Raw genomic sequence first — 22,331 nt, forward strand, 5'->3', positions numbered from 1 at the left:
GTGGATATTGTTTAATTTGGCTCCTCCCCCATTCCATCCCTTCTTCCTAGGCTACAGATTGAGTAGTTATACGTCTGTAAAAGATTCTCAGCCATCCAGGTGAGATTAACTGGGCGTTGAGTCATGGCAACTGGACGAAAGAAGTCCAGTTGCCATGACTCAACTTCCAGATAGGTTAAATAGTTATTTGTATCTAGTAACATGCAAGGTTTGGGAAAGGTTTATAGGATGAAATAGAGACTTGGATATAATGGGCATATAGGTGGTGAGAAGCTTGGCTGGAGTGTCAAGATTTTCATATTTGGCACATAGAATCAAAATACTCATCCTGACTCATAGCTAGCTTTGAACCACTAAATGTGCTTGCTCGGCAATTCCATGTGGACAGGTTGCCACAGAATATTTCAACACAGCCTACATGTAGCAATGATGTGCCTTCTGTGTTTCCATAAAAGGATAGAAAACTTACTCTCAGTGAAGCTTCCAATGGAATGAGGGCAGAAACAGACAGAGAGAACCTGTGATGGTACAGTAGTTGAATGCAGGTAGTGGTGGAGAGCCACAACATGGGTAGACTTCCATGTTTGAGAAATAAGACTTCAAAGAAATCCTGTGTTGAAGTCTGGATGATCAGTCCCAAAACTAAGCAAGCTGTATTACAAAAGCTTCTAAGTGCTCTGAGAACGTCATAGGACTAATGCCATATGTGATTGTTGTTACATGCTGTCAATTTACTTCTCACTTATTGCAATCCTAATTGTACTTTGTTCAGTTGGATGCTATTGCCCAGTGAGTTTCCACAGCCAAATGGGGATTTGAACGTTAGGCATCCTTCAGTCTCGAAAGACTATGGTATCGTGCTCTGTATGGAGGACTTGGAGCAGCGTCTAGTGTGGCTGAGGAGGCCGATTCGAGAATGACAGTCTCTTCCACACTGATGACAAATCCAATTTGTCCCCTGTCCAGCTCCCTGGTTTTGCTGCTTTTGTGACTTCCTCTTTGCCTCAGCCTGCTGGGCAAGGGTCTCTTCAAATTGGGAGAGGCCGTGATGCAATGCCTGCCTCCAGGCTGAACGCTCAGATGTCAGGGTTTCCCATCTGTTGAGGTCCATTCCTAAGGCCTTCAGATCTCGCTTGCAGATATCCTTGTATCGCAGCTGTGGTCTCCCTCTGGGGCGGTTTCCCTGCACTAATTCTCCATACAGGAGATCCTTTGGAATCCGACCATCAGCCATTCTCACGACGTGCCCAAGCCAACGTAGACGTCGCTGTTTCAGTAATGTGTTCATGCTGAAAATTCCAGCTCGTTCTAGGACTACTCTGTTTGGAACTTTGTCCTGCCAGGTGATACCAAAAATCCGTCGGAGACAACGCATATGGAAGGTGTTTAGCTTCCTCTCCTGCCGTGCACAAATGGTCCAGGACTCACTACAGTACAGGAGTGTGCTTAGGACACAGGCTCTATAGACCTGGATCTTCGTATGTGTAGTCAGCTTCTTATTGAGCCATACTCTCTTTGTGAGTCTAGAGAACATGGTAGCTGCTTTGCCAATGCGTTTGTCCAGCTCAACATCCAGAGACAGGGTGTCAGAGATGGTTGAGCCAAGGTACACAAAGTCATGAACAACCTCCAATTCTTGTGTGGAGATGGTAATAGAAGGAGGTGAGTCCACACCCTGGCCCATGACTTGTGTTTTCTTCAGGCTGATTGTTAGTCCAAAGTCTTGGCAGGCCTTGCTGAATCGATTTATGAGTTGTTGGAGGTCTTCAGCAGAGTGGGCAACAATGGCTGCATCATCTGCGAAGAGGAAGTCCCGCATGCATTTCAGTTGGACTTTGGTCTTCGCTCTCAATCTAGAGAGATTAAAGAGCTTTCCGTCTGATCTAGTCCGGAGATAGACACCCTCGGTTGCAGTTCCAAAGGCATGCTTCAGCATGACAGCAAAAAAGATCCCAAAAAGTGTTGGTGCAAGGACACAGCCCTGTTTCACTCCGCTTCGGATGTCAAAGGGGTCTGATGCTGAGCCGTCAAAAACTACAGTGCCTTTCATTCCCTCATGGAAGGATCTGATGATGTTAAGGAGACGGGGTGGACATCCAATCTTGGGAAGTATTTTAAAAAGGCCATCCCTGCTAACCAAGTCGAATGCTTTTGTAAGGTCTATGAAGGCCACTAAGAGTGGCTGTTGTTGTTCCCTGCATTTCTCCTGCAGCTGTCGGAGGGAGAATACCATGTCAGTGGTGGATCTATTAGCTCGGAATCCACACTGTGATTCTGGATAGACTCTGTCTGCAAGAACCTGGAGCCTCTTCAGCACAACACGGGCAAGCAGCTTCCCTACAACGCTAAGAAGAGAGATGCCACGGTAGTTATTGCAGTCACCCCTGTCGCCTTTGTTCTTGTACAATGTGACGATGTTTGCGTCCTTCATGTCCTGTGGGACTCCACCTTCCCTCCAGCAGAGACAAAAGACTTCATACAGTTCAGTGGTGATGATCTCCTTACAGCACTTCAGCACTTCAGCAGGGATGTTATCCTTTCCAGGTGCCTTGCCGGAGGCAAGGGAATCCAAGGCCGCTTTTATTTCTGCTAAGGTTGGTTCACTGTCCAGCTCTTCCAGGACAGGCAGGCACTCAATGTTATTTAATGCTTCTTCGGTTACTACATTCTCTCTGGAATATAGCTCGGAGTAGTGCTGTACCCAGCGTTCCATCTGCTGTGCTCGGTCCTGGATGGGCACACCTGTAGCAGACTTCAAGGGAGCAGATTTCCTCTGCATTGGACCTAAGGCCTGCTTGATACCATCATACATTCCTTTGATGTTACCTGTGTCCGCTGCTATCTGTATCTGGGAGCAGAGCTGGAGCCAATAATCATTGGAGCATCTCCTGGCAGCCTGTTGGACTTGGCTACGAGCAGCTCGAAGAGCTTGCAAGTTGTACTCGCTAGGACAGGTTTTGTATGCTGCTAGAGCTCTTCTCTTATCCTCGATGGCTGGCATTAGCTCCTCTGAATGGGCTTCGAACCAGTCAGCCATCTTTTGGGTCTTCTTGCCAAAGGTGGACAAGGCGGTGTTATAGACAACGTTCTTGAAGTGTTCCCATCGTTTAGGTGCATTTACATTAGCCGGGCCTGGGAGGGCTTCCTCGAGTGCTTGGGCGAATTCCTTCACTTTTCTTTGATCACGAGTCTTGCTGATGTCAATACGTGGTCTTCCTTCCTTTTTCGTGTGATATACTCTCTTTGTTCGTAGTTTTACTCTACTACACACCAGGGAGTGATCAGTATCACAATCAGCACTCTGGTAACTGCGTGTGATCGTAATACTAGGGAGGCTAGAACGTCTAGTGAGGATCAGATCAAGCTGATGCCAATGCTTGGATCTTGGATGTCTCCAGGAAACTCTGTGTTGCAGCTTCGTATTAAAGAATGTGTTGCTGACACAGAGACCATAATAACAGCAAAACTCCAGCAAGCGTTGGCCATTTTCATTCATCTTTCCAATGCCAAAACGGCCTAGACAAGTGGGCCAAGAATTATGATCAGCACCAACTCTAGCGTTAAAGTCTCCAAGAATGAACAGTGCCTCTCTTTCAGGGACTTTTTGGATAGTAGCTGCCAGATCGTCATAGAATTTGTCTTTCACTTCTGGAGTGGATGACAGTGTTGGTGCATATGCACTAATGAGGGTTACTGGTCCTGCTGATGAGTGGAGCTGCAGAGGCAGGATTCTTTCACTCCCCACAGTAGGTGGAACAATGCATCTCAGGAGAGTATTTCTGACTGCAAAGCCAACACCATATTCCCTGGTCTCATTCGATGGTTTTCCCTGCCAGAAAAATGAGAAGTTTTTTTCTTTGACAGATCCCGAGTCTGGCAATCTTGTCTCTTGCAGGGCAACAATGTCCATCTGTAGTCTACTTAATTCCATGTCAATGACAGCTGTCTTGCGCATATCGTCTATTTCTTGGAGGTCGTCAGGAAAGCCATAGTCAGGAAAGCCAGGGGTCATTGTCCGTACATTCCAGGTGCCCAGCTTAAGGGCAGAAGTTTTCTTGTGATTGTTGCATGGTGCACGGTTATCGATCTGCTTGTCGGGTGTGACCCTAAACCCCACGCACCCCGTGAAGTTAACAGACCGTGGCGAGGTAGCACCTTACTGGCTGGGGGCTGCCCAGCTTAAGGCGGGTGGTATCTACCTAGTGAGGTGCAATGACCTCTCCCACCGTCAGAAGTAGCCCCTGGCGTCCTGCTCTACGCCAATTGAGCAGAGACTTATAACCGGTAACTGCTACTTCCCGTGTTGTTTCGACGCTGTATGCGAAGCTGGAGTGTCCTCTCCAGAGCACGAAGCCTGGGTAAAATAATATGGAGGACAGGCTGTTACCCAAGCAGCAAATCCGTTGAACGTAGTCAACCAGGAAAAATGTCTTCACGTGAGACTACCATCTACCTGCCCATTAAATCAAAGCCAATGGCACCCTGGATTAGACAGAATTTACTTGCTCAAAGGACTTCTGATTACTAACTACACTAATCTACCCTGTTTCTCTGAAAATAAGACAGGGTCTTATATTAATTTTTGCTCCAAAAACCGCATTGGGGCTTATTTTCAGGGGATATCTTATATTTTTTTCATGTACAGCAAGCTACATTGATTCAAATACAGTCCTGTCATCTTCTTCTGGTAGCTGCACAATGGTGGAGGCCAGGGTTTCACTCAACTGGGGCTTATTTTTTTAGGGGGGGAAGGGCTTATATTACAAGCATCCTGAAAAATCATACTAGGCCTTATTTTCAGGTTAGGTCTTATTTTCAGGGAAACAGGGTAGTCAGTTTAGAGCTAGCTTTTGCTGTCTCACTTCTACTGTGCAGAACTACTATAAAAACAAGGCAAAACCCCACCCAGTGTCTGAACTGGTTATAGGATTACCACGTCAAGAACAGCCCATTTCTTGAGATTTCAGGACCAAAATCTGGAACCAGGAGGCAGGCCTGGCACAGGGTCAAAACTGGGCAACTGACTGTGAAAACAGGCATGAGGGGAATCCAGGTAAATGATTCCTGAATCCATGTACAACCTGGCTAACTGGATAATTATGTCATGGCAACACAGAGACATATTTTTTTGGTGGCCAGGCAGTAAGCAAAACATATCTGGTAGTGATTTCAGCCATTCTCACTAGGGCTCATATATCCTGCATGGCCTTGCATTACTAGTAGGGCTTGTGAAAAGTTCACTACCAGTCCATAAGGATTCTCCCCTTAGGTTGCACCATGACCAGTGATCCCAGGGCTTGCAGAAAGAAGGCTTGTGTATCACACTGACACTCCACAATGTTCCTTGCTCCAAATGGCATTGTGAGCCCAAGTACATGCATGCTCTGGTTCTCTGACCAGTCTCCTCTCCTTGTTCCTGGCCTTCTAATATGTTTATACTGTGGAAGTGCAGAATACATACAAACATCTTCACACTAATGCAGGGAACTCCGGCAATCAGGGAATGGACAGATATGAGCACCCTGGCTTGGCAGGCTTTATAAACCCCTTCTCACTTCAAAAACCACCATGTTCACCACCATCAATGCTGTTCTCCCTGACATTTTCATCCTTTCCTGGAGTTGAAAAGATTCCCTCAGATTTCAATAGGTGCCACAAGAAATGGGAACTACATTGGTATGCTCAATGTATATGTAAAGAGACTATAACCGTGTAACGGCTGCTGCTGAAACAATAGTATAATAATAAGGACCACCACAGAGTGAGACCAAAATCTGCCATATAAAACATAAGAGAGATTTTAAAACACCATTTAGGAAAAAGATGGTCTTTTTTCATTGATGGCTCCAAATAGCTTCCCTCATGGGCTCCCTCGTGTAAACAAAGCAGTAGGCCTCCAAACTGTCAACAAAGGGAAGACTATTAAGGCTTGGTAAAGATACCAGCCAAAGATACAGCTAGACAGCTAACTTTATCTGTAAGCACCTTTCTGTGGGCAGAGCAAAAAAAGTTAATTTTTTGCACTACAGCTTGTAGAATTCCCCAGTCAGTGTGCTCATTCTGGCTATGGGTTTCTGAGACCTGTAGTTTAAAATCTTTTCTAAGCTTGGAGAATGGGGGTTGAGAAAATCCTTTGTCTTCTTACTTCAGAGGAGAGACTAAACGAAGATAGTTTCCTCCCAACCGACTCTATTTTTCACTCCTTGTGTAGAGGAGCCCATTCATATAGAGTTTCTGGAATATCCTTGGTCCAAGTAAAAAGTTATCTCCATCCCCCCGCCTTTTTTTTCTTTTGCACCATTGCAGGATGGTTTTATAGCTTCAGTTTCATCATCCTACCCAAGCATTGCTTTCTGGATTACAACTCACAGAATTAGGACAGCCATTCTGGTAGCAATAGTTTTAAGAAGTTTTTTTCTAAACTCTAACGGAAATACATGATGGGTGGAATTCAGACCCAACCTCACCTGCACTGTATATTTAAAGCATCAAATTGAAACAGCACAAGTGGGAAATGCGTGGCCAGCATGCAACCATGGGCTAAGACATTGTATGGTTGTCTACAGGTCAGGTCAATCCCAATTACATCTCTTGTATGTTTGCATTGCTGTTCATTAAGCACTCTGCCATCCACATTATGTCCACCAACCATGTGCAGGATGGACTAATGGAATGAAAGCCCTGCGCATATGGGTGAACTCTTCAGAAACCAAGGGACATCTAAACCTTATTTTCCAAAAAGGTCATCCATGTCATCCAGTTCCACTTAATATTGCTGAGGGGACAGATGTTGAAACAGGGTTTTTAAGCAACCACACCACAGAGATGCTACACCCCTCCCACTCCACTTATCTCCGTCATGGAAATTGTTTAGCAACCATGTCTAATACTATCCTCAAGATGCCATGACTACATCTACCATCATATTTAATAAATATGTTTCTTAAAAATAACCCAGATAACAGGGTGTGCCTCCAGACAATGTAGTGAATACATTATACATGCAATGTTATGTAATCTATAGATTATACAGTATATTTATTGGAGACCTCTCCTATCTGGGTTAATTATAAGACATATGTTGATCATCCCAGAACCCCAAGCCAGATGATAGCTACTGATCTGTAATATTTTAAGAAGTCTAGTCCTGACTTAAGGTAGGATAATTGGAAAAGCCAGTAAGAAACATTAGCATTTTATTGCTTAAGTGCTTTGGAATTCCTTAGCCATACAAGCCAGATATGAGTTCCCAGTAAGGATGGGCACCGTCTTTGCACAAATGTGCAAAAATTGACTGACTCAGGAGTGTTTCTGCTGTTCTAGAATGAGTAGAGGGTAGAGGAAGGAGCCGCTGTTCACCCACAGGGTGAAATGAGAAAGAGGAAATTAAAAGCAAAAGCATATAGACTGAGCTGCAGGCACCAAAGGAGAAGGGGAGTTACAACTGAACCACCCAACAAAACCTAAGATCTCTCCTGGATGCTCCAACCACAGGGCATTAGGGAGGGTGCAGACTGAGGTATTTATTTATTAATTTATTTTATATCCCACCTATCTGGTTGGTTAAGACCACTCTAGGCGGCTAACAGCATAAAATAGTATAAAAAATGTTAAATAGAAGAAACCTTAGGAGAGGGAGAGGAGAGGGCATCAGGAATTGTCTGGAGGGAAGGCCTGCCGAAACATCCATGTTTTTAGTTGATTTTTAAAGATACCCAGCGTGGGTGCCACGCGAATCTCAGGAGGTAGGTTGTTCCAAGGGCGAGGAGCATGAAGTACAGCTATCCCTTTGCAGCTGCTTTTCCAGCCATTCCATAGAATGATAAAGCAAAAAAGAAATATTTGCATTGCTATTTAGATAGCCTTTTCACATGTTGGAATAATCTTTTTTCTTTTCTTCTTCAGCATAGTTAACTCTACTGAATTTTACTGAAATATTATTACAGGAGCCAGTGTGGTGTAGCAGATAAAGTGATGGACTAGGGCTGAAGGTCCTGAAGCTTCACAGAAATTCATTGGAAGGTAGCAATAATGATACAACTACTCCATAAGTATCTCACATACCTTGAATGGCTTGGGCCCTGGATACCTGAAGGACCGCCTCCTTCCATATGAACCTACCTGGCAGTTAAGATCTAGCCAGGGGGCCCTTTTGAAAGAGCCGTCCCTTAAGGAGGTAAGAGGGCTTGTAGACAAAGGGCCTTTTCGGCAGCTGCCCCCTGACTATGGAATGCCCTCCCGACTGAGATTCGTCTGGCGCCGATGCTGATGACATTTCGGTGCCAGGTCAAAACCTTCCTGTTCCAGAAGGCTTTTAATTGAAATAATATTAGCTGTGGGTCCGATGGTAATTTTTATATATATTTTAATTATATTTTAATTGTTCTAAATTTTATTGTATTTTAAATGTTGTAAGCCGCCCAGAGACCTTTGGGTAGTGTGGGCGGCATATAAATAAAAGAAAATAAATAAATAAATAAATAAAACGTCTCATAAGGGTTTGCCATCAGTTGGATGCAATTTGATGGCACAGAACTACAACACCATATTCTGATTGTGTGTGTGTGTGTGAAGCTGTGGAAAGATGTTGTATGGGCTTTGAGGGAGTAGGTCACACAATTAGGGCACTGCATAATCACCTCCAAGTCACTGCTGGTTGCATTTCCCACCTCATTCTCAGGGTTGGTGTTTTTTTTTTTTAACCAGTCATCCAGAAATGCATAGTGTTATTGATTTTAGGATTAAGCAGGTAAGAATATTTCTTAAAGGGTACATAGCAGGTCTGCCCCCATCTGTATAGTCTTTACTCAGGCACAGAGTAGGACAGTCGCTTCTGCACACTCCTAGTTCCCAACATTTTGCTTCTTTCAAACGGCCATGTACATAATGTCACACCAGAGCAAGGAAATAATGAGCTTTGGAATTACCTATAATGCATTATTGTTCTATGTGATTATTGGTAATGGATTACTATTCTTGGTAGTGAGGATATGATGAGGTTACACTTGAACAGTAACATTAAGTAGTAGGAACGACAATATAACAAGTAATGTTTTCTAGTTATTATTCAAAACTACCTTTAAAGGACATTTTAGGCATGTCAAAAGTATTTTGGACAGGAAAGTTTCACTCACCAACAGGGCTTTCACTCACTTTCAGATGCCACTCACCCACTATATCAGGTAATGAAAAGCAATGAAAAATTAAGTAATTCAGCAAGTTATTTTTTAATGGGGCAATGAGTGATAGCAATAAATTACTCCTTTAAAAATGCTGCAACAAGTCATGGGAAAAAATTCTTTTTATGAAGTGACTTTCCTGTCTTTTTGCCTCACAGTATAGGGTGGACACTTTCAGAAATTAAGACAGGCATCTCCAAATAAGCTGAGGCACCCTTTTTAATACTGCAGATTTATGGTAAATCCTAAGACATTCACTGATGAAACCAGTTGAAGCAAATTTCCTGCCAAGATAGTAACTCAGAGGAAGCTAATTCATTTCTATCGGAAAATGACATAACGAATGACTCATCTACCAGGAAGCCCGCAGAATAATGAAAGTTCATCCTCGGGAGCACAGAGGCAAACTAAGCAACCGTACTTGCATCTGCCACAACTCCTCGGTGGGGAGGCATTTAAAAAATGTTGCCTGTGATAAATCTTGAAAAACTAAACCCACCTTCCTTTCGGAAAACATGTCCCTCAAAGAGGCTTCATCCAACCATAAAAGGCAACACTGGAAACCATTTATAAAGCCATTATAAAATAATTAAACAGTACACTGTAGTGGTTGGACAGTTTGACTAGGACAAGGGAAACCTGGGTATAAATACTCAGCTGTGAAATTCAGTGGATGATCTTGGCTAGTCATAGTTTCTTAATCTGACCAACCCCATAGGGATGTTGTGAGGACAAGGTGGAGAGCCATATAAGCTGCCTCCAGTCACTAGAGGGAAGGTAGGATGGCAAAGGTAATAAATACGTAAGAACCACTAAGCAGCAGCAACCCAAAGGCACATGTTGATCTCCTACAATGAGGGGGAAGGGGCAGATAGCCCTGCAGATGTTAGTGGAGTGCAACTCCCATCAGCTGTATGCAGCATAGCCACAGGAAGACCAGTCTAAAAACTCTGGAGGGCCATATAGTTCCCATCCCTGCTCTCAAACAACAGCCATTTCTGGTGATTAAACATTTCCAAATGTCTGATGCAATGAGTACATTTTTGCCACCCTCTGGAAACAATGAGAGGTGGTGCCAGATAACCCCTTTCGATAATGCATTCTATAGTGTCTGCATCAGAGTCAGAAATGTGATGTTTTGCATTTCTGTGCATCTTGCTTCCCACACGGGTGATCACACAACAGGAGCAACAATGCTGCTAAACTCAAATGTAGGGTTATAATTAGAAGATGTTCCCACTCAAATATGCAGGAGCAAAGGCATCTTACGATGTTGTACACAACACAATGAAAATTGTTCCATGCAGCAGATGCTAGACAGGCCTTCCCACTGTGGTGCTCGCCAGTAATCCAGCAATTGGCAATACTGTCTTGGACAACTTCTGTAGTCCAGAGCATTGGAGAGTAGAAGAGTATTTTTAATTTATTTCTTACATCTACAGTATATCACACTATTCTTCCAAGGAGTTCATGGTGATGTGCATATCTCTCTTTTCCATTTACATCATTCAGAACCCCTGTGAGGTAGGGTAGGCAGAGAGTGGCTGGCCCACAGTCACCCAATGAGCTTTGTGATGGGGAGGATTTGAATTTAGGACTCCCCGCTCCCTGTCCAATGCTCTACATTGCACTGTCTGGATGTTCTACCTCAGAGGTGTCAAACTCAATTTCATCTTGGGCCACATCAGCATTATGGTTGCCCTCAAAGGGCTGGTTGTATCTGTAAGACTATATAAATGTAAAAACAGGAGTGGGCAATAGTGAGGACTACATTTCCCAAGGTACTTTATGCTGCCCAAGTGGCTGCAGTTTCTGACTCTTCGCTGCTTGGAATGCTTGGATTAGAAGTCCTGCTGGGCGGATTCCCAACATGCATATGGAGCATTATGGATGGCCGAGTAAGCACCTGTGTACAGTGGTGCCTCACTTAACGATTACCTCGTTAAACGACGAATCCACTTGACGGTGAGGTTTTTGCAATCGCTTTTGCGATTGCAAAAAGATGTTTCAATTTCCAAAAATCGCTTTACGACGATCGGTTCCCTGCTTCCCTGAAAACAACTGATCATCGGGTTTCAAAATGGCTGCCCGCTGTGCAAAATGGCTCCCCACTGTTTTTAGGAGGCATTTTTCACTTTACAGGCACCGGAAAACGGCCATCCTATGAAGGATCTTCACTGGACAATTAGGTATTTAGCCCATTGGAACGCATTGATCCGGTTTTAAATGCATTTCAATGGGTTTTTTATTTTCGCTTGATGAGGATTTTTTTCTACAGCGATTTTGCTGGAACGGATTATCCTCATCAAGCGAGGCGCCACTGTATTGTATACTGCACAGCAGCAGGCAACACTCTGAGGGCCAGAAGAAATGGCCCGGTGGGCTGGGTTCAGCCCACGGGCCTTGAATTTGACACATGTTCTACATGAACAGTGCTTAATTTGGCCTTCAGTTTTTCCTCTCTGCCATTGTTTAAGAGTTCCAGACTGAAGCCAGGAAAATGTCATTTTGATTCTTCTGCTTTGGGGTAAAAATGTCTAAATTTGACACTGCTGTTGAAAAAAGTGAAAGCAGCAACAACTCTGGAACAAAGTGTCTGAAAAAGAAAAGGGATTTCCCCAGTGCATGGGAAATACATACATGGGACAGAGTTTGCAAGGGGCAGCAAAGTGAAATGGGAAATGAAATACTGAGTAAATTGGGTAAAGTCTATTTTGCATTCAGAGAAGGAAAGTGTCTAACGGACTGGGATTTGGACAGCAGTGATCAGACTGCAGTTTCCACTGATTAATTAAATGCATGTGGGAGCGTATCTCAAGCCAAATTAATGATTTAAAAGCTGCTGTGCTTGAGGATGGAAATAATATGGCCTTTGATTTGTGAAATCTTAGTGTGGTAGTGCTGGACTAAGCCCTGGGAGAACCAGGTGGAAGTGCTCATCCAGGCATGAAGCTCACAGGTTATCTTGGGCTGGTCACCATCTCTCCCCACTGAACTTTAGGAAACAAGTAATATGTTTTTCTCCCTACGAAACATCTACTTATTGATGCACTTTGAGTTTTTCAGGTCTTTCAAACCCCTTAATAACTGCACAGCAGCCGACCTGCCCTACAAAGCTGTGCTTTTCAATATTTCCTAATCTGCAATCCAGTTCATTTTATTCTGAAGAAGTTTCTATGATGATTTCTCATATCATCTTTCCAGCTGGGTGACATTCTCCATAAGATGTAGATAAAACAGAAAAAAACCCAAAGGTTATTGTCCACCTAGGGAAAAAATCCTTATTCATCTTGATGTAATACCATTATTAAGCCAATCAAAAGGGCACAAAATGTGTGTGCAAATTTTCAAGATCATCACCTCTCTTAATTAGAGAAGATTAATTATTAAGGCCTATGGGAGCTGTAGGGTCAAGGCATCTCCACTTCCCCTCTGGTAGATGACATGATGATTTTAGATTTTGGCTAGAATGATCCCTAGTAAGACAAGCCAGTGTGGTAGGAAACTGGCTTGGTCATAGAAATTTACCAAGAGTGTGTGTGACACTGGTAAAACTGCTACTTAAATATCTCACATGCCTAGAAAAACTTGCCAGGGTTGCTGTAATTTGGATGCAACCTAATAACGTTATAATCCCTAGACTGGAAGCAAGAAATGCAGAAAAATTGTGATTCTCTGTTTTGAGTAATATAAAATTCAGCTGTAAACAGCATAACTGAAACAGCACACTACGAAGGAAAATGGATGCCTACTGTTATATTTATGCCATGCTTTTTTTTCAACATAACTCAAGGCAGAGTGCATTTGAATACATTCGTATCCCACCTTTCCTCCTAGGACCTCAAGGAGGTGTCAATCAGAAACAGCAGAACTGTTTTTCATTTTCATTCATTAGCAAAATACATACTGGCTCCCCTCCCCCTTCTTTCTCCTTTTCTCTTTTTTAGCAATATAAAGAACAAAGAGGTCCCATCCACTCTAAACTGGGTTATAAGGATCACTGATATGTAGTAAAATATAGATTAGAAATGGCACATTCTGGTAATCCCAGTATATGACTGACAGGGCATAGTAGGTAATTGGCACCATCCATCTCATCTCATAAAAGTTGCTTTGTAAAATTGTAATTCACAGATGCCAACTCTAGCTTCTGTACAGCTTCTAAAATCAAGTCAAAGTTTAATCCTGCTTTATTATTAATGTAATTTGCTTCAAGAAATACATTTCAAGAAGTACATTCATGGAAAAATAAACATTAGAGGGTTTATTTCTTCTTTTATTTCTTCATGCAATCTTGAGTGATCACTCCTAATTCATAGCCATAAGCTTGCCTTGCTAGCCACTCTCTCCTGACACAATTACCACAAATTCTCGCAGGGAAAACCCTTTCTTGCAATCTTTTAGTGATGTTTCAAGTTCTGCTTCTCTGTAGATAATGATAGACAGACAGACAGACAGACAGACAGACAGACAGACAGACAGACAGTTCCCAATTAACTTTGATTCATATGCTCAACACATGAGACTGAGTGGGAAGGAAAGTTGGTAGCAGTTTCATTTTACAAGTAAGTAGATTACTAGCAGACAAGTCATATTTCAGAATGTAAAGATAACTATGATGTGACATATATGAATAACCCAGACCATAGAAGAAGACAGTGGGTAAGTATGTTTTATACACACCAACCATCCGTTGAAATCCATAGACATTTAAATTGCTGCCATCCATTTTATTCTCTACATTAATATGGATCCATCTTGGATTCTTTCATCACATCCAAACACTTGAACAAAATTCCTGAAATTTAACTTGTGGATATTTGATCATAATTGTCCACGTAGCAATCTTGAAAGAGTCTTAGTCTGTATCAAGGCCAGTGCAAAACTTTTTCCTGTCTGAAGAAAATGGCACTGTCCATCATGCCATGTACAAAAGCAAGCTAGGCTGGGTGCTGAATCTAAGTAAAACTCCACAAAATATGTAATGAAAAGATGACAGACTATCCTTTCCAGTATGTCTTTTCATGACATGCCCAAAGCATGATAGCCCCCTACTCTCTTGGACGCGCACCTTAATGTGATGAAGGATTTTTAGCATGTCAGGGAAGCTGAGAGCAATGTTGACAAGAGGCTAGATTCCATTACAAGTCTGATCTCCAAGCAGTAAGTTAAAGTAGAATGAACAAAACTGATACACCAGTCTAAGACATTCTATTCTCTTCAGGAACGAACAGCCACATTAGCATGAGAAAACTGTTTTAAACAGTGGTGATGAGGATGGAGAAGATCTTGCAGGGCAGCTACTGGCAGTAACAGTATTGGAAGGTGCCATTGATAGAGGAACATCTCTCATAGACAAAGGAAATGACATTCAGGTTATTTCTTATTAATACTACACAGAAGGCAGCAACAGTAAACTACTGTACTTTGGAACAATTTATCCCTTGAAAATTGTTTCAACCTACCATTTCTCCTTCTTCCTCTTCCTCTTCTTTCCTAACCCATTGACAGTTCTTCCTCAAGGGGCAATTTCAGAAAGTGATGCTGGGGGAATTCTGTTCAATATCTTGGCTGTTAGCCTGTGGTGGTCCCTCACAGCTCTGTTTCGTCTGCTATGGTATTTAACAGATCCATGAACACATACACTGGGAAATGTTATGAAGTCTGATCCAGCCCTAGGCAGATTGCACCCAACTCTGTCTCTCCTTTCCACTTAACTCCAAGGAAATTGTTCCTTTTCTAAATCATTGCCTGGACTGGATGGACTGGATGAGGGCAAAAAGTCTGAAACTTAATTCTGAGCAATTGAAAGGCACATCAGCAAGTAGGGATTCAGCCTATGCTAGACTGGTTCCCAATTTTTTACTTCCATGGATTTGTTTTGTGGTGTTGTAATTCTTGATGACCCTTTACTATCATCCAAGGCCATCTATATTGTGGTCATGCTTTACTTCTTCTGACTCAAGTTTACCACTGACCTTGGACAACCTACCATTTCTCCTTCTCCTTGTCCTTCTTCCTTTTCTTTATTAAGGCCCTGACAAGAGTAAGAATTGTGAGATGTTCAAGATGGATTCCGAAGAGGAAGAGACACTAGCTGGATTAGATTCAGAAGAATGAGGAATGAAAATGGGTGGAACCAATGATTTAAGATATGCAAATTACAACATATTACTGGCAGAAGATAACAATGAGTTACAAAATCAGAAGAAGACTGAGATCTGGAAGGGCAGCTATAAAGGAACTAGAAAAGATCTTTTAAAATATATTGCATATCTATATTGGCTGCTGGAGCATGCCAAAGAATTTCAGAGGAAATGAATCTGTGCTTTACAAATTACATTAAAGCCCCTGACTGTGCTGATCATGAAAAGCCATGGATTATTCTAAAAGAAAAGTGTGTGCCTTGAGACGTTTGATTGCCCTGATGTGTAACTGTCTTCTGGACAAAAGTTTTCTTGTTAGGGCAGATCTGGAGAGACAGAATGGTTTCTCATTGCAAGCATGTCACAGAAGAGTGCATTTAATCTCTTATCTATGCAATCTATATGAAGAACATATTATATGAAAAGCTGAATTGGATTCAGAAGAGGGAGGAGTAAAAATGGGTGGAATCAATAAAATATGCAGATTAAAACATATTATTGGCAGAAGAAAACAATGAGCTAAGAAATCAGAAGAGGACTGAAATTTGAGAGGGCAGCTCTAAAAGAACTAGAAAATATATTTAAGAATAAGGGCTTGTCATTGGAGATCATGCCCATGATCATCCATACTATGGTATTCCTGGTTATTGTGTGCCAGTGTGGAAGCTGGCCAGTGAAGAAAGCTGACATGGAAAAAGCCGATTCATCTGAAATATGATGTTGAGGGAAAGCTGTTCACAGGCCACCAGAAATACAAATAAGTGCATTCAAGTCTGGTCCCTCATTACAATCTCAAATGACTACTCTGAAGTTATCCGACTTTGAACATATCTTGAACAGACTCACTGGAAAATACGATAGCAATAAAAATAGTATAAGGCAGCAGGAAAACAGGAAGAGTGAACAAGAGATGGATTGACTCATTAGAGGCACCAACATTTTTAATTTACAAGACCTGAGCAAAACTGCTAATGACAAGACCTTTGGGAGGTACAGTAATTATTTCATACGGTTGTTGGAAGCAATGCAAAAGAACACAGCAACAATAAGTTTCATCAGGGGAATGGCATGGTAAGAAGCAGGGAAGGAAGTCTGCCATGAAATCTGCCATGAGTATGTGCAAGCCAATATATATTTATGGTATGTATTTAACACAAAAAGCTTCTAAAAAGCTAGCTATGGAATCCTATATATACATATATAGAATTTCATAGCTAGCTTTTTAGAAGCCATATATATTTTTGCTGGGTTTGGTGCAACAGACTCCAGAATTTTCTGTTAAATTAAGAAAATCTACAATGGGATATGAAATGGTCACATGGGAAGGCTTCTGTAATAAAGCCTAATGACAGGTAACTCTGGCCAAATTCTATGTTTTGATCTCAGTACTTTCTTTCCCTCCCTTCATGATACAAATTGCAATGATACTGTTGCAGAAGAAAAATATGTTTTTTGTTTTTGCATCTATGTCTGCATCATAGGTGATACTTCATTATTCATTATCAGTGGCTCCTTAAATATTTACTTACCTTGCAAACCCGATTCAGGTTGCTGTAAGTCAGTTCCAACTTTATAGCACATTAAGTCATCTTGAAATCATGAGATGCGTAGGTGTGTGCCAGTCTGGCTTAGCTATCCAACAGGTAGGGCATGATTATAAATAGCTGATGTTATGACAGACAAGAGTCATAGAGTTGGCATCAGCGTGTTCCCCATTGCAAAAGGTTGATTAAGTGACCATTATTACCTTGCTATGCTTCCTTAGAGATGAGAGAGATGACACAGACAGCCTGCTTTAAATAAATTCCACAAGAATGTAAAAAACAGCAATCAAAAACCTCTTGTTGACCAATGCAGTGCTGACATATAGAGATGACTAGGCAAATACTAAGATCAAGGATAGAAACATCTCCCCCCACGCACACCTTCCTTTTTTCTTTTCTTCCTGGATAACATCCATGGAAAGGTTTTGTACATCTGAGTAGAAGTATCTACATACTGCAAACTCTTATCTCACTTGTTCCCAAATCCCTGGCTGTTCCCAAAGCTCTTATCTCGCTCATTCCCAAATCCCTATCTAGAAGCTGAACTCCCAATAACTTCTGAAGTCCCAGAAATTATTAGACTGAACTTTCAGAATCTCGAGCCTGCACAGCCAATGGTCTGAGGATTGGAGTCCGACAACATCAGAGCTCCAGATTTGTTACTTGCTTTGAATCTGTTCAGGTCTCTTGCCTTTACTCAAAGAATTCTGGGAATTCATACACAGAACATGATCTATCAAAAAATCACTACTGCATAGGTTTCTTTAGAGCGAGATAATGGCTATTAAACCACATATGTCCCTGATGGATCTAATGAAGGCGCCATCTCCTCATCCCATATGTTCTGCGTGTCCTTCTGAAGACGATGGCACAGCATTGCTTTCTGAAGGGAAAAAAATGGTTTTCCTGTGTTTGTGTCAAATGGCACGACATCACAGTATCAAATTGTCATTAGTTAAGGAGTTGACCTTGTATTCCACGTTGCCCATCATGTCACAGGAGCGGTACATGAGGAGCAACAGAAACATTGACTCCTCAGCTTGTGGCAATCCACTGCTATTCATACTGTTTGACTTAGCTAGCATACGTAAGTAATGGAAGTTTGGCCACAATAGCAGTGTTCTCAGTTTTTTTATGATTGTTATGGATCATTCTGATATTTTTACTGTTCGTTCATATAGATTATTACCATCTTTTTGTCCACAGGTGAGGAGGCTGCTTTTTGCTGGATGTACTGGAATGCACACATTCATTCCAGCACCACCTGGCCATACACATCCAGAACTGCTCTCTGACCTTTCACTCCCAACTCAGAGGGTACTCCCCTTCTATGCATCTGCTGTACTCTGCCCACTTCATTCTCCTCCTGGCCCTTGTTTGATCCATCTACTCTTTCCAAATCTTCATATTTTTACTTATCCATCGATCTTAGTATTTTGGCTTTGCTTTTTTTGGTGTTTTTTTTTTTAAAAAAACTTTTGAACTGTTATGCTGCTCAATTCGTGCCTGCTTTTGGAGTGAAACAAAAGTAGAAAGAAATCTTCTGCAAGTGTAGAAGAAATCTGTTTATACTAACCTGAGCTTCTCTCACCTCATGATCAGTCAGTCATTGAGAAATAAACACAGACTTCATTCTGCAAGTCTGATTGCTCAGGCTCTTGCGTGGTTGGAGGTCTAATGTGCTATTGCCTTCTAATTATGAGCTCAGTATTTCATATATCTTGATGTCCAGCCTATGATCATTTATAAGTCCAAGATCCTTTCCACAGATACTACTGAGTCAAGTCTTCCCAGCAAAAACCTTGTACCTTTAGTCGAACACTACATTTCCCTCTGTTGAATTCTCCCTTGTTAGTTTCAGTTACATGGTGATCAAGATTAATCTAAATCACTGCAGAGTGAGTGTGGCTAGTGACTAAGAGGCTCTCTGCCTAATGTATCACCATTCCCTGGTCTGAATCTTTCTTCAATCAGGAACTCACTAGAGTTTCTCTCAGCCTGAGTCTAGCACCCACACCTGCAATATATGGGTGATGAATAGTGTGACTGTCTCCCTTTACAAATGCATTGTTAAACAGAGCTGGAAAACCTGTAATTGTCCAGAGACTAATGAGCTACTTCTTCCTATATACTTCACTCTGACAGTTTTTTTTAAAAAAAAGATAGAAATAGAAACCCATTTCACGTTCTACACAGCCTCAAACCCAAACTTAAAATCAAGTGCAAATTTGACACAGAATTAATTTGCTTCTAGATACTAATATGGAGACACACATTAGTCAAATTCACAAGTTGCATTTTAAAGTGCATACTGAAATCTTTGGTGTACAGTGTACACTTAAAACATTTAAAGTGCAAAGTATTCCTCAAATGCTTCCAAGACTTTTCCTTTAAACATTTTCCTTTTTAGCCTTCTCAACTATAGTCTCCTTAATTTGTGAAGCTGTCACTTTAAGCCCTATTTTTTTAAAAATAAGGAAACTGTTACTGAAGTCACACATTCAGATTTACATGGTAATGTACCAGTAAAGCAGCTTATAGTCTAAAAACTAAATAAGTCAACATCATTAATTCATATTAATTCATATTTTTATCCACACCTAACCCAAGGTATTGCAAGATTTTAAAATGCTATTTTAATCTTTTTTTAAAGGAGTCTCTCAATAATTCTTGAAGCTATGACTTCTGCTAACACCTTGCTAGGCAGGAGCAAAGAGGAATTAAAAGGTTTACAGAGTATTTTTAACTCATTATATAGAATTATTTCTTAATACATATACTTTTGCATACTAATGCATTAGATCCATCAGGTAGATGACTGTCAGGTGATATATCTGAGGATCAATTCTATTTTTTTTTTAAATAAATCAAATTAACATTAATCAACCATAATTGAAGTGGGGTGAGGGAGACACACCTTATTTGTTTGAAAGAGTGTTAAAGAGTACCCACACATGAGCAAGCTTAACTTTATTAAATCTAGAAAAGCAAGACAGACAGAACATTGTTATACTGAGAAATTTAGAAACTTTACATGTTTTTGGATATTGTCCATTTACATGTTTTATCAGCAGTTTATCACTATAACTGGAAAGTTAATGAATAAGAGATTAGAAGGGTTATTACAGAGGTAGGGCTGACCAAACTGTGGGAGGCAGTGGAAGACAGGACTCTGGTCCATGGGGTCACAAAGAGTCAGACACAACTTAACGACTAAACAACAACAACAAAAGGGTAGCACTGGTTTGGAGCACTTGGCTGCAGAAACAGAGGTCATGGGTTTCATTAACTGAGAGAACCACCAGTCTATGTAGCCTTGGGCAAGCTGCACTCTAGAGTGCCATCGTGAGGAGGGGCTGACAAACTACTCCTGAGTATTAATTACCTAGAATGAGTGCCATCGTGAGTCAGAATCACCTTGATAGCACTTAATTATTATTATTAGAGTACCATAAAGTGTTGCGAGAGGGTCAAATTCCTTGCCAGAAATCCTCTATAGGCTAAATGGTATCGAAGGTCATCATTACCACATCCTATGATGTCATGCAGTCCTCAGCCAAATAACTAGTCATTTGGGGAAGGAACTAGACTTCATTCGTCCTCTGTTTCCTATGAATTAAAGCTCTTTTTTGATCCATTACTCCATAAAGGGTTGGAGGAAAATGGACTAATGAGCCAGATTAAGCCCATGGACTGAAGGTTATCCTGCCGGGTTATAAAATACTTGGTTAATTATACCATTGTTTAGGCTATATAAGTATGATTTCATATTATTAAATTTTAGTACAACTCAGCTGAAATGTATGTATAACTTTGGTATGAGAGAACGGAAAATAAAATGTATTCAAAAATAATTGGAGGAAAAGTAAATATGAATATGCAGAACTTAGTTTGTGCTAAATGGTGAAATTCTGTTTCCACTATTTATCCATCACAAACATAAACTCCATTTATTATTCAGGCACAAAATTGCTGAAAACAGACTGAACAATTAATAGATGTTCAGTGTTAATGGACTAAATAGTAAAAGTTAATTTGCAAAATGAGCGTAAATTGGAGCATGACAGCTTCAGAGCACAAGGCGAACTCTCTTGAAAGACCTATTGAAATGCATGGATAAACAGTGGTACCAATGAAATCCTGTATGTATCTGTAAGCCCCACCCATTTCAGCAGAGTTGTGCCCCACTTTACGATTGCCCCGCATTACGACAAAACCACATTACGACGACGTTTTTGCGATTGCAAAACGATGGTCTGAATAAGCTTTTTTCGCTTTGCGATGATCGGTTCCCTGCTTCGGGAACCGATTCTTCGCAAAACGACGATTTTCCTACAGCTGATCGGCAGTTTCAAAATGGCTGCTGGGTAAATAAAATGGCTCCCCACTGTTTTCTTGGATGGATTCCTTGCAAGACAGCCACCGAAAATGGAGGATCTTCGCTGGACGGTGAGTTTTTAGCCCATTGGAAGGCATTAAATGGGTTTTAATGTGTTTCAATGGTTTTTTATTTTCGCATTACGATGTTTTCGTTCTACAGCGATTTTGCTGGAACGAATTAACGTCATAATGCAAGGCACCACTGTATATGGCTACAGCCTAACTGGTCCTGTACTACTCCCAAAACACTTACCATAGTTCCCAGTTATTCACTTTTCCAGAGACCCAAAGATTTAGCCTGAAAGTTGAGAGGGTCTCTAAATAAGTACAGCTGAAACACTCCTAATTAGGTACATTACAGCACTTGTAGATACACGTAAGGATAATAATGTGATAATATCCATTCAGTATAGGAGCAGTTGGGCTTGCTTATGTATCTCTCATAGCTGCCTGACATCAAGAAATTAATCAGGTGATGTTTTCTTGGCATAGTGTACATGGAAGGGACAATAGCTCGAGGCAGAACATATATTTTAAAGGAAGAATGCTTCAGCTTCATTCCCAGGAATCTCCACAGCTGGTGCCAGTGAGACTAGACAGTACTGAGAATAGGCAGCCAAAGATATTTTGCTACCTGTGTCAGAGCAGCCTTTGCTCAACCCTAAGAGCTACGGTTGAGCAAAAGGACAAATCCTGAAGCTCAGGCCATCTCATAAGAAGAGAAGACTCCCTGGAAAAGACCCTGATGTTGGGAAAGAGTGAGGGCAAGAGGAGAAGGGGACGAGAGAGGACGAGATGGCTGGACACTGTCACTGAAGCTACCAACATGAATTTGACCCAACTCCGGGAGGCAGTGGAAGACAGGAGGGCCTGTCGTGTTCTGGTCCATGGGGTCACGAAGAATTGGACACGACTTAACGACTAAACAAGAAAGAGCTAAAGGGGGGACCTTTGTAGACTACAACGTTTAGAATCAATCAATGAGCCTAAATTTGTTGGAGAAATCCAATCTCTGGCCCTCTCTCGTCAAGCTTTTTACTACACATAGCTAGTTAAATTACAGTGGTGCCCCACATAACGCG

The 22,331-nt window shown here is 41.5% G+C and overlaps 1 long non-coding RNA gene across 1 annotated transcript in view; it reads right to left on the minus strand.

Moving 5' to 3' along the window:
• Window positions 1-22,331, minus strand: part of LOC140705524 (uncharacterized) — a 44,156-nt gene that overhangs the window by 18,478 nt on the left and 3,347 nt on the right. The gene's annotated exons all lie outside the window — the stretch shown is intronic.

The sequence above is a fragment of the Pogona vitticeps genome, chromosome 3, assembly GCF_051106095.1.
Source record: "Pogona vitticeps strain Pit_001003342236 chromosome 3, PviZW2.1, whole genome shotgun sequence".
In the NCBI taxonomy this organism is placed as follows: domain Eukaryota; kingdom Metazoa; phylum Chordata; class Lepidosauria; order Squamata; family Agamidae; genus Pogona; species Pogona vitticeps.